Source organism: Malus sylvestris, chromosome 16 (assembly GCF_916048215.2).
Source record: "Malus sylvestris chromosome 16, drMalSylv7.2, whole genome shotgun sequence".
Classification (NCBI taxonomy): domain Eukaryota; kingdom Viridiplantae; phylum Streptophyta; class Magnoliopsida; order Rosales; family Rosaceae; genus Malus; species Malus sylvestris.
The window spans coordinates 25,082,671-25,094,492 of record NC_062275.1 but is presented as its reverse complement, the minus strand read 5'-3'; the positions used below and the strand labels follow the sequence as shown (position 1 = coordinate 25,094,492).

Here is an 11,822-nt window from a genome sequence, read left to right as displayed (position 1 = left end):
ATACAACCAAATCCTCATGAACCCTTCGGATCAAGAACACACAGCCTTCACTACCGACAGAGGACTATACTGCTACAAAGTCATGCCTTTCGGCCTAAAGAATGCAGGAGCGACTTATCAGAGACTAGTCAACTCAATGTTCGCCGAGCAGATTGGGAAGAGCATGGAAGTTTACGTTGATGATATGTTAGTCAAGAGCAAACATGCTGACCAACACATCACCAACCTATATGAAACTTTCACTATTTTGAAGAGGTATCGAATGAGGTTAAACCCCAACAAATGTGCCTTCGGCGTAGGCTCTGGCAAATTCTTAGGTTTCATGATTAGCCAACGAGGCATTGAAGCTAATCCCGAGAAGATCAAAGCAATCATCGACATGAAGGAACCGGTAACTTCAAAGGACATCCAGAGCCTTACTGGCAAGGTGGCAGCCTTAACCAGGTTCATTTCTAAGGCCACAGACAAATGTGCTCCCTTTTTTAAAGCACTTAAGGGAAGTAGGAAGTACATTACATGGACTGATGAATGTGCCGAGGCATTCAAAAACCTCAAGGAGTACATGAGTAAAGCCCCTCTACTCTCCAAGCCCGAGGTATGAGACATTCTCATTATCTACCTATCGGTATCAGCTTCAGCCGTAAGTTCCGTTCTCATTCGAAAGGATGGGAATATTGAGCGACCTGTCTACTACGCTAGCAAAGCCTTACAAGATGCGGAGACACGGTACTCTAACATTGAGAAATTGGCTCTGGCATTGGTCATGTCTGCTCGAAAACTCCGCCCTTACTTCCAAGCGCACTCCATCATCGTGCTTACCAATTATCCTCTTCGACAGATACTCCAAAGTCCTGACACTTCAGGGCGAATGATCAAATGGGCAATAGCGTTGGGTGAGTTTGACATCTCCTACTAACCAAAGCCAGCTGAGAAGGGCCAAGCAGTAGCAGATTTCATCGCCGACTTCACATATCCTGTTGACATTGCTTCTACACCTGAAGCAGTAGCTTCATTACCATCGGAAACTCAGAAAGTAGAATCAACGACCTCAGCATGGAGTCTGTATGTTGATGGCTCATCCAACCAACAGGGCTGTGGAGCGGGACTAGTCTTGACTACGCCCGACAAAGTAGCAATGGAGTATGCTCTTCGTTTCAAATTCAAGGCATCAAACAATGAGGCCGAGTATGAAGCCCTTCTAGCAGGATTACGTTTGGCCAAACACCTCGGGGTTAAACAAATTGATATTTTCAGTGACTCCCAATTAGTGGTCAACCAGGTTACCAACAACTTTGATGCTAAGGACAGCTCCATGGCAGCATATCTTGCGCAAACACAACTTTTGCTCAAGCACTTCCACTACCAGATCACCCAAGTTCCTCGAGCGGCAAACAGTCATGCAGACGCCCTGGCTCGCCTCGCCTCAGCTGTGGAAGACAAGATTGGAAGAAAAATTCATGTCGAACTGTTGGCAACACCAAGCACCATGGCCGCAGAAGTATGCAACTTACAACAGGGGGATAGTTGGATCACCCCGATCTATAATTTCCTTGCTCATGGCACCCTCCCAAATGATAAAGTCCAGGCTAAGCAAATTCGATACAAGTCTACCCGCTACCTGATCATCAATGATCAACTCTATAAGCGAGGTTTTAGCCTGCCATACTTAAGGTGTCTTACGCCTGCCGAGGCGGAAATCGTCCTTCGGGAAATACATGAGGGAGTCTGTGGAGATCATGCTGGATCTCGGTCCCTAGCACACAAGACTTTTCGCCAAGGATATTACTGGCCAACACTCCACCAGGATGCCATCAAAGTATCCCGCTCATGTGACAAATGTCAACGATATGCGGCTATTCCTCATTCCCCTCCAGAGCCTCTTACTCCTATGATCAGCCCTTGGCCCTTCGCCCAGTGGGGACTTGATTTGATCGGCCCAATGCCGGCAGGGAAGGGCAAAGTCTGTTACGCAGTCGTTGCAGTGGACTACTTCACAAAGTGGGCCGAAGTAGAACCCTTGGCAACCATTACTGAGGCAAAGATAGAAGACTTCGTGTGGAAGAACATCCTTTGTAGATTCGGCATTCCCAATGCGATAGTCACTGACAATGGGCGACAGTTTGACAACAAGAAGTTCAGGTTGTTCTGCTCTAAGTTCAACATCAACTTATGCTTTGCCTCTCCAGCTCATCCCCAGTCTAATGGACAAGTTGAGGCCATCAACAAAATAATCAAGCGTACTTTGAAAACCAGATTGGACAAAGCTAAAGGCTGTTGGCCAGAATTTGTACCCCAAGTTCTTTGGTCATATCGCACTTCATATCGGACTTCAACAGGAGAAACTCCATTCTCACTTGCCTTTGGCACAGAGGCGGTTGTCCCTGTTGAGCTCGAGCAAGCAACATTCCGAGTCCAGAACTACATTCAAAGTGAAAATGACAAACAACTCACCCTCAACTTGGATTTAGTCGAGGAACACAGAAACCAAGCTCACTTGAGGAATGTCGCCTACAAGCAGCGCATCTCCAACTATTATGACTCTAGGGTCAAGCCTCGTTCTTTCAAAATAGGAGACTGGGTCTTAAAGAAAAGATTACTCTGCGACAGAGTCCCGAGTGAAGGCACACTTAGTCCAAACTGGGATGGACCGTATGAAGTCATTGGCATCAGTCGCCCTGGCTCTTACACACTTAGAAGCTCCGATGGCAAGACCCTTGGCCATCCATGGAACGCTGATCACTTGAAGTACTACTACAAATAGACTCACGATGTACAAGTGTTGAGCTATAGCCGTTCGGCATCCTATGTAATGAAGGCCATTTGGCAATGAATTCAATAAAGAGGTAATTTAGCCAACTCAGCCCTCACTCTTTTACATTCATAGCAAGCGATGCCGGAACCCTTCTCAATCAGAAAGCAATCTGTCTTCCACAGTCACTACAAAACAAGCAAATGAAGACCGTGTCAAGCGCCAAAAAAAAAAAAAAAAAAACAGCTTCATCCAAAAAGCTTCACCCGAAAAGCTTCACCCACAAAGCTTCACCTAAAAAGCTTCACCCAAAAAGCTTCACCATCAAAGCTTCACCTAAAAAGCTTCACCCAAAAAGCTTCACCTAAAAAGCTTCACCCAAAAAGCTTCACCATCAAAGCTTCACCTAAAAAGCTTCACCCAAAAAGCTTCACCCGAAAAGCTTCACCTAAAAAGCTTCACCCAAAAAGCTTCACCCGAAAAGCTTCACCTAAAAAGCTTCACCCACAAAGCTTCACCTAAAAAGCTTCACCCAACAAGCTTCACCCGAAAAGCTTCACCTCCAAAGCTTCACCCAAAAAAAAAACTTCACCCGAAAAGCTTCACTTAAAAAAGCTTCACCTACAAAGCTTCACCTAAAAAATCTTCACCTAGAAAGCTCCCTCTACATACTTTCACCATCAAAGCTTCACCATCAAAGCTTCACCTAGAAAGCTTCATCTACAAAGCTTCACCATCAAAGCTTCACCTAGAAAGCTTCATCTACAAAGCTTCATCTACAAAGCTTCACCTAGAAAGCTTCAACACCAAAGCTTCACCTACAAAGCTTCAACACAAAACCTTGCTCCAAATAAACAAATTTTGTTCACAAAACCCAAGATGCCCTTGAACTTGTACAAAAACACTTGGGTAAACATAAACATTTTTTGTTTTACACCCACAAGGGCCCAAAATTTTCCTTCTTATTTATTCACTTATATATGTTCCCAAACATATTATAATAGATCCAACAACAAGCCAAAGTCCCAAATTTCATAATGGACAAAAGTACAAGCAATTCATCAATAATGAAGGTGCTACAAAAATTGGAATCTGCCCCAAAATAGAAATCCAACCCAAGAGACTTTTTTTTCTCTCTCCCTCTTCCGCCTCTTTTCATCTATCAAATTTCTGCAACCTCTGCTCTTCTCCAATGGAGCTGAATTTTGGACACCCTATAGTTCTTGAGCATATGAACAACTTTCAAGAAGGAACCATTTCTGTTTGAGCGACGGAAATTAAAGTGTTGAAGCTCCAAACATGATAGTCGGCTTCTTGCAGATTTCGAAGCTGTTGTGATGTTTCGAAGATCTGGAAATATTTAACCGTTAGTTCATCCTGAATTTTTGATATGTTATGAAAGAGTCGATGAGGAACAACTTCAATGAAGAAAGCATACCGATCTGAACAAGATAAAATGGAGTTTCGAAACTCACAACAAATCTGACGGGTTGACAGACAAATAATAACCAGTCATTCATCATACCTGAATTTCTTGAGTTATACAGCTCTGAGGGATCTCAAATTTGGATATGTTGTAGTTCACAAGCTGAGGAACAACTTCAATGAAGAAAGCATACCGATCTGAACAAGAGAAAATGGAGTTTCGAAGCTCACAACAAATCTGACGGGTTGACAGAAAAATAATAACCAGTCATTCATCATACCTGAGTTTCTTGAGTTATACAGCTCCGAGGGATCTCAAATTTGGATATGTTGTAGTTCACAAGCTGAGGAACAACTTCAATGAAGAAAGCATACCGATCTGAACAAGAGAAAATGGAGTTTCGAAGCTCACAACAAATCTGACGGGTTGACAGAAAAATAATAACCAGTCATTCATCATACCTGAGTTTCTTGAGTTATACAGCTCCGAGGGATCTCAAATTTGGATATGTTGTAGTTCACAAGCTGAGGAACAACTTCAATGAAGAAAGCATGCTGATCTGAGCAAGAGAAAATAGAGTTTCAAAGTTCACAACAAATCTGACGGGTTGACAGACAAATGATAAACAGTCACTCATCATACCTGGATTTCTGGAGTTGTACTGCTCCGATGGCTCTCCAATTTGGATATGTTGTAGTTAAGGAATTAACGAACAACTTTCATGAAGACAACTTTGTGATTCGACCTACAGATGATGGTGTTATGTTGAAAAACAATTCCGGTTGTTAGGGGAAATGAAAAACAATTACACCGAAGAAACATCATTATGATGTTTCATCATTATGGTGTTTTCATCATTATGATGCTTTCATCATTGTGATGCTTCCATCATTGTGATGCTTCCATTATGATGTTAATGCACCAACGGTTACACCTTCTGCAATTCCACTTATTCGGGCCTAGCAACCTTCATAAACAAAATCTATGAAGAAAAAGTCCGGGGCTACCACTTAGAAAACAAAAGAATGAAGTTTTGGTACTTACGACATGGACTATTAGCAAGACACCTCATTCGTCAACTCCCTCGACTAGAGACTTGGGGGACTCCCACCATATGCTACTACGCCTTGGTACTCAAAAGTTCGTGACTACTCAGTGACTTGGATTTTTCAAGTCTCCAACCGAGAAGTTTTCCTCACTCGGGAAATTAAGGGAACACTACCTCAAACTACATGCTTCACTCACAAAGCTTCAACAATACAGGTTTCAACAAAAGCAAAAATTCAAAGAACTTTATGAAGAAGGCTTTGGTGTATTTAACACAATATGTTGAAATGAAGCAAAGCTTATTTATTAATATTTTCGATAAGCCACAAATATGTACATATACATGAGTCAAAATAAACAAACAAAAGGGAGCCTTCACAAAGGTTGCTTAGGGGAAGTCTCAGCAGTCGGTAGAGCCCCAGAAAGAGAAAGCACCGGAGGGTGGTTATCCGGAGCCTCAGTACTTGACAAAACCCCAGAAGGAGGAGGCATTGGAGGTTCATCATTTGAAGCTTCATTACCAGGTACAGCCCCAGAGGACGAAGGCAATAAATGCCTTTGGAACAAACCCACAAACCGTTGATGATCAAGTAAAACCTTACCATCAGATTCCTTCATCTGGTCAAGCTTCCTCTTCATGTTTGTAGCATAGTCATGGGCGAGCCGGTGCAACTGCTTATTCTCATGCTTGAGCCCTCTAATCTCCTGTTTGAGACTCATCACTTCAGCAGCCAATGATTCAACTTGGCGGGTTCTAGCAAATAGGCGTTGGGCCATATTAGACACAGAACCTGCACACTGAACACTAAGAGCCAGAGAGTCCTTAACAGCCAACTCATCAGACCGTTTGGAAAGTAGTCTATTATCTTTGGGAGTGAGAAGGTTCCTGGCCACCACTGCAGCGGTCATATCATTCTTCATCACAGAATCGCCAACGGTAAGAGGACCAGTAGGGGATATGAAGGATGGGCGCCATATGTTGTCTGGAGAAGGCGTGGCTGTCTCTTCTCCAAGGTTCAAGTCAAAACGACGGTCGGAGGGTCCAGACATTTTCAAATGTGTTGAAGAAGGAAGAGGTCAGACAAATCAAGATCTTAGAAGTGCAAGAAATGAGCTTCTACTGGTAGAGATTCAAGTGTGCTGTGGAACTTAATGCCAGCCTCTATAAAAATCTGCACTCGACGGAGCTTCAGAAATCGAAGAGGCGTTTGCTTTCTCAAAAGCTGGGCTGCTCAGAGACCACGAGGGCCGATCTCAGAAATCGAAGAGGCGTTTGCTTTCTCAAAAGCTGGGCTGCTCAGAGACCACGAGGGCCGATCTCAGAAATCGAAGAAGCACCTGCTTTTTCAGCCTCGTCAGCACCTGTCACATGCACACTCAGCTTTGCGGAAATTACGGGCAATCTGTCGAAGATTTCTGGTGAAGTAGAAAGCACGTGAATCTTACTGTTCAATCACCGCTCTCCATATGCACCATCAACTCCTCGGGTACCACATATAACTTTGTCAAAGATCTCTGACAAAGTTTAGGCACGAGAATTTCGAAGTTCCAGCTACCCTACTATTACCCATAAGGGTAAAGGAACAGCACCACTGCTTGACAACTGGAAAGTCCCTATGTGTGTCGACCTCCGGGTTTTGCGGCAAGACAGGTTGGCAAGAACGTCCAACCTTTACTCACATTCGAGAAAAGACTCCCAACATAATTACTTTCTAAAAAACCGGAGTAGCACCGCTTTCCGAATCTCGAGAGTCAGATCCTCGACGGGATTGCTTGTTCGAAAACCGAAGGGGCACAACTCTCAGAACTTCGAGAGCCAGATTTCCTTAGATAAAGCTTGTCTGTAATCTTCACACGTAACATCAGCTTTCCAGATACCACATACCACTTTTTCAAAGTGCTCTGACAAAATTAAAACACGTGAAGCTGGCAGCTCCCACTACATTGCTGTGACCAAGAAGGGTAAAGGAATAGCATTACTACTTGTTATTGGGAAATCCCTATATACATTGACCTCCCTCCTCAACGGACAGGCAAACCTGCAAAAATGCTCAACCCTTTCTCGCATTCGAAAAGGCACCCTCAACATAACCTCTCGAAATACTCAGCTTTATTTCCCCCCGATAATACCTCAGCAAATAAGCCACACCAAGAACAAGAGTATCTCATATCATCAGGGTCGAAAGCAAGAGTATCCCATATCATGCTTTCTCCCTGTCTTTGTCTTTGTCCTTGTCCACACCTGCAGGACAAGGAGAAAGAGAGCAGTCAGTCGGAACCTGAAATCAAACCTCCAATTTGGAACTGACTGCCTGGAGCCTTTGCCTGGTTGCTTACTTAGCATTGCTCTCGAGTACTCATCCTCAACTGCTGTCAAGGTCACGAATTCCACCGGCAAATACCTCATGACAGTTGATCAGATATTGGCTCTTTACACTGAAGCTGCCAAGCGTGGATGAGTCACTATGAAGGAATGTTCTGAAGGACCATTTAAATGCAAAGGTTGCACACCACTTCTGCCATGCAAAAGATTGAAGCAGAAGGTTCAACGGTGAGCTGAAACAGATCACTACAGCACGACACCTTTCCATACCACATTCATTATTCCGTCAACAGCAAAAGTATCCCATATCATCAAGGTCGAACGTACTCTAGATTTGATGGACTTGTTTTGACCCTCAAATTTTTGAGTCGGCCTTATACTCTGAAGGGCACCAGAAAACCCTCCAGCACAGTTCAAGAATAAGCCTGTGGAAAGTTACTTCTTCAAAAGCAAAAGTATCTCATATCATCTCTTATCCATTTGCTTCTCCTTATCCTGGCAGTTGAATGAGAGACAAGGAGAATGAGAACAATCAACCGGAAGCCGAAGTCAAACCTCTGATCCTGGGTTGCTTACTTGGAAGTTTGACTGCTTACCTTGTCTGTCACCTCTTTCGGCAGATCTCCTAGCTCGGCGACTTGGGGGACTCCTACTATAGGGTTTGTATCACACTTGACTAAGCCCGAAACTACAACTAAGCTTCAAGTGAAATTGATACATTACCTTGTGCGTCAACATCAGCTAAATACACCATTCCCGGATGGAGGAAAAGTACTTCCAGAGAAGGGCAGATGAAGATCAGACCACACTTCGGTACTTAGAAGTTTCGTGATTACTCAAGGGATTGGATCTTGCAAGTCCCCAACCGAGGAGTTTCCCTCACTCGGGAACTTAGGGGAGCACTGTTTGTACCATACTTTGCCAATCCCGAAACTACTGAGCACCGGCCAACGCTATACTGTCAAGGACCCAGAAGAGTTCCCCTCCGACCAGGAGGCCAATCACTACTCGACACGTGTCAAGATTAGAAGCCAATCAGAGCGCAGCACGTGTCGACATCAAGAACCAATCATAACATGACACATGTCAATGTGACAAAGCTACAAGTTTTTCTATAAATAGGGGTCATTCCCCCACAATATTGCCTAATGCCATTTTGTGTTAAATCATTCACAAGAACTCACTAAATTGAGAGCTTGATCCTTTGTACTTGTGTAAGCCCTTCACTACTAATAAGAACTCCTCTACTCCGTGGACGTAGCCAATCTGGGTGAACCACGTACATCCTGTGTTTGCTTCTCTGTCTCTCTTCATTTACGTACTTATCCTCACTAGTGACTGAAGCAACCAAGCAACCAAGCGAAGGTCACAAAACCTGACACTTTCTGTTGTACCAAAGTCTTCGCTGATTTTGTGCATCAACAGTTTCATATTAAGAAAAATCGTCTCAACATAACACGAGAGTTATTTATTCTTTTTGCTTTCTCAGAATGAAAGGAGATGAGACGATGAGTTAGAGTTTAAGTATTGGTTTGGTACTGATATGTTTTTATAAAAAATGGGTATCAAAAAAGTTGAGCTCAAAAATGTGTTTGGTAAACACTTAAAAACAACCTATTTTCATAGTTTTGGGTGAAAAAAAATTGAAAACATGAAGCAGCAAAAATATAATTATTCTCACAGCACAGCAGAAGCAGTTTTATTTTAAAACGCATCAATATCAAATCAGCCCTAAAAAAGACAAATCATCTAAACAGAGCATGAGAGTTATCACGCCAAAACTTTTCTTTTAAAAAAAAAATAACGAAAGAAGGTAAATAAGGTCCTTATTAATCATTTTACAAAGAGTAAATTGTCGATTTGCCCCCTGAACTATCACCCAACTTTCGATTTGCCCCCTGAACTTTTTAATTGGAAAATTAAGGACTTAAACTAATTTTTTTGGCCGATTTCCCCCCTACCGTTAGTTTTTCATAAATTTCATCCAAATTAACGTTAACTCTTATCATGTGCAAACCACGTAACTCTCATTTGTGGACAAAAGCGTCATTTCACTAGACCTTCAGACAGAAAAGCTATAGAATCACACATATTTGCATAGGTTTATATTTTAGAAATCTAAGGTTTTCAATTATTTTAAAGAATGAAGTGACCGAACTACCCACACATGTTGTGCATATGCTTCCATTTAACAGAAATTTGGATGGAATGAATGAAAAATTAACAGCAGGGGGCAAATCGGCCAAACAAATTAGTTTAAGTCCTTAATTTTCCAATTAAAAAGTTCATGGGGCAAATCGAAAGTTGGGTGATAGTTTAGGAGGCAAATCGACAGTTTACTCTTTTACAAATAGAGAAAGTTATAATTAAAAAAATTCATTAAAAAGTAAATAAGAAGATAAGACATTAAAATAAGAATAATATCACTCATTCTTTTTAACTTTGACCTAAATTCCTTGAAATTGGATTTCCCTCACCTATACCTAAACCTATCCTAATTGAAATTGAAAATCCGGTGGCGTAGCGTACTTAAGAACTAGAATGTCCAATTTAAATATAATAAATAAATAAAAAAAGAGAAGGAAAAACCAACCTAGTTCTTCAAAATAATTGATCCCAAACTAATCACACCAGCAAACGTCATTGTCCTCTTAATTAATCTTCATAAAGCGGGCAACAAGTATTTTCTAATCCAAAATTAATGACGTTGACTTTTTGCAACCTAGGGTTTGAATCCGGAGACTTCCAGCTCACAATAATTCAAAAGAGACATCAATCATCCACCGTTTGATCTTTAGGGTTTAGAATCCAACTGCTAAGAATATGAATTGGCCCACATCATCCACTGTCGGAATAGAAGAGGGGGGAAGGGGGTAGGAGTTGGATTCTTCATATTTTAATGTGTTGAGCTCAAAAATCAACACATTTGAACCGCTAATTGATATGTAAAAGAATTAGAATTGTTTGTTTGTAAATAATAAATTATTAAAATAAGTTAATAGAAACCGTCAAATTTAATTGGTACGATTAAAGTATGTTGATTTTTAAATTTCAGACACTACAGTCTCGAAGGAATCTAATTCGCAATGGGTAAATGCTAAATTTTAAAGTCGAAAATTCAGACCTACAAAAGTGGCAAATTACATAAATAAAAACACACTGCATTATGTCAGTCTGACGTGTCATTTTTGTACCCCACTCCACACTCTCACTCTCTCTCACTCACTCACTCACTGACCACATTAAAGCCAAGACAGCTCTCTACTTCACGCGCCCTCTTTCGACAGTGCGGGTCAGGTCTACCCGCGTAACACGTTTTCCACGCTTAAGACTTTTTTTATTTTTTTATTTTTAAAAAACGTAAATCAAGACCTTTTTTATTTTTAAAAAACGTAAATCACAAGGAAAACAAAAGTAAATATATTTTACCAAAAGAAACCTGTAAACTGGCATTGGCATCTACACGAGATACTCCCATCTCATGTAGCCAAACACGCCACATGTCAAGTATTTATCAATCAATTGCGCAATTTTTAAATTGTGCACTTTTTAAACACTTGATAATTTATAGAGTAAAATACAAAAAACTACCTTAACTATTGGTGTCACGATACTTTCATACTTTATCTTTTAAAATTGACAATGTCATACCTCATCTTACGAATTTGTGCCAATGTTATACCTTCCGTTAGGGTTGGCGTGAGTTTCTCAGTTAACTGTTAACGTGGCTTGATCCAGGACCCATTTTCTATTAAAAAATTAATAAAATATTATTAAAAACTAAAAAAAAATATTTAATATTTTTTAAATATTAAAATAATAAATAAAAGTTAAAAAAAAAACCTAAGGTCAGTTCGTCCTTCCCCCTTCTCTCTCCCCCCCCCCCCCCCAATCTTCCTGCAACCCAGAAAGAAGAAGAGGAGGAGGAAGGAAAAAAAAAATAAAAAAAAACCCAACCCAACCCAATTCTCCCCCCTCTCTAACAAACCTAGAAAGAAGGAGGAAGAAGAACAAGAACAAGAGAGAAGAAAAAAAAACAAAAAAAAACCCAGTTCGTCCGTCCCCGCCGCACCCACCCTTTTCCCTCCACACCCATTCCCCCCATTTTCTCCGCGCCCAGGTTCTCAACCTTCGAAATCGGCCTGGGGAAGGTTTCCCGATTCCACCTCAACGGGATTTGGGTTTTTTTTTTTTTTTGGGTTGCAGGTAATGGGTGCGAGGTTGGGTGCGAAGGTGGGGAGGTTGGGTGCGGCGAGTGGGTGCGGGGAGAAAGGGGG

At 41.6% G+C, this 11,822-nt stretch overlaps 1 long non-coding RNA gene across 2 annotated transcripts; it reads right to left on the bottom strand.

Moving 5' to 3' along the window:
• Positions 1-3,886: 3,886 nt before the first annotated feature.
• Positions 3,887-4,756, bottom strand: LOC126606875 (uncharacterized). 2 transcript variants are annotated; one of them, XR_007617403.1, is made up of 4 exons: positions 4,637-4,756; positions 4,456-4,553; positions 4,275-4,372; positions 3,887-4,099 (listed from the first exon to the last, which is right to left on the bottom strand). It is a non-coding gene; the product is annotated as an uncharacterized LOC126606875 (long non-coding RNA). The 2 variants fall into 2 exon arrangements; XR_007617404.1 differs by lacking the exon at positions 4,456-4,553.
• Between the last annotated feature and the right edge of the window lie 7,066 nt (positions 4,757-11,822).